We start from the raw sequence: 1,749 nt of genomic DNA on the forward strand, positions 1-1,749 counted from the left end.
TTTATTGTTGGCAACAAATTCAAATTTTAAAAGAAGTTGTGCCAACAATCTTTTTTATTGGCCAGGTGAGGTGGCCTATAATCCCAGTTCTTTGGGAGGCTAAGGCAGGAGGATCACTTGAGGCCAGAAGTTTGACACCAGCCTGAGCAACATAGTAAGACCCTGCCTCTACCAAAAAAAAATAAAAATAAAATTTTTAATTAGCCAGATGTGGTGTATGCCGATAGTTCCAGATACTTGGGAGGGTGAAGCAGGAGGACTGGGTGAGCCCAGGAGTTAGAGGCTGCAGGGAGCTATGATCATGCCACTGCACTGCCACCTGTGTGACAAAGCAAGACTCTGTCTCTTGGAAAAAAAAAAAATTTTTAAATCTATTTTATTAATCTGTGTATTTTCCATTCTATATAAACTAGCAGATCGGCTTGTCAGATTTCATAAAATATCCCTGTTACGGTCTGAATGTGGCCCCCAAAGTTCATGTGTTGGAAACTTAATGCCCAATGCAACAATGTTGAGAGATGAGCCCTTTAAGAGGTGATTAGGTCATGAGGGCACTACCTACATACATGAATTAATGACCTTATGGCAGGAGTGGGTTAGTTATCTCAAGATTGGATTCCTGATAAAAGAATACATTTGGGTCACCTTCCCTGTCTTACTCTAGCCCTCTCTCTCTTGTCCTTCCAACTCCTGCCATGGGATGATGCAGCACCAAGGCTCTCACCAAATGCTGGCACCATGCTCTTGGACTTCCCAGCCTCCAGAACTATAAGCCAAACTAATTTCTGTTTATTATAAATTACCCAGTCTGTGGTGTTGTATAGCAACATAAAATGGACTAAAATAGACTAACACAATCCCTTTGTAATTTTTCATGAGCTTGCACTGAATTAATAGATGACTTAGAAAAGAAAAAAATTGCTCTTTCCCTGCCGCCACTGAGTCATGCGGAGGCAGAGGCTTGGGTGAGTTCAAGATTCCACTTCATCCTTAACCTACCGCCATGGCTGAGGAGGACATTACTGCTGGAGGTGTAATGGACGTTAATACTGCTTTAAAGAGGTGCTGAAGACCACCCTCATCCACGATGGCCTAGCACATGGAATTCCCAAAGCTGCCAAAGCTTTAGACAAGCACCAAGCCCATCTTTGTGTGCTTGCATCCAACTGTGATGAGCCTATGTATGTCAAGTTGGTGGAGGCCCTTTATGCTGAACACCAAATCAACCTAATTAAGGTTGATGATAACAAGAAACTAGGAGAATGGGTAGGCCTCTGTAAAACTGACAGAGAGGGGAAACCCTGTAAAGTGGTTGGTTGCAGTTGTGTAGTAGTTAAGGACCATGGAAAGGAGTCTCAGGCCAAGGATGTTATCGAAGAGTACTTCAAATGCAAGAAATGAATAAATAAATCTTTGGCTCACAAAAAAAAAGAAAAGAAAAAAATTGACTTTCACAATGTTTATTCTTACCATCCCAAAACATGATATGTGTGCTTATTCGACTTGACTTTTCTTTTGTCCTCCAATAACATTTTATGTGTTTCTTTACATTAGGTTTATGTCCAGAATTTTTCTCCCCACAGGAAATGAACTTTAATTAGCTTTTGTCTCCAGAATTCCCCATCGATGCCTGGGCTTTACGGTTCTCCTCACCCCCTCCAGTTTGAAGCCCTGGCAAGAGATCCCCGGGCCCAATGCCTCCCCAGTCCAGCCACAAGTACTCAAGAGTGTCAGAACTTATTTTTGTAA

General features: G+C 42.0%; 1 pseudogene; it reads left to right on the top strand.

Annotated features, from left to right (window-relative positions):
- The first annotated feature begins 1,003 nt into the window (after window positions 1–1,003).
- Window positions 1,004–1,422, top strand: LOC105516868 (annotated as a pseudogene).
- Window positions 1,423–1,749: the final 327 nt, after the last annotated feature.

The sequence above is a fragment of the Colobus angolensis genome, unplaced genomic scaffold, assembly GCF_000951035.1.
Source record: "Colobus angolensis palliatus isolate OR3802 unplaced genomic scaffold, Cang.pa_1.0 Scaffold293, whole genome shotgun sequence".
Lineage (NCBI taxonomy): Eukaryota > Metazoa > Chordata > Mammalia > Primates > Cercopithecidae > Colobus > Colobus angolensis.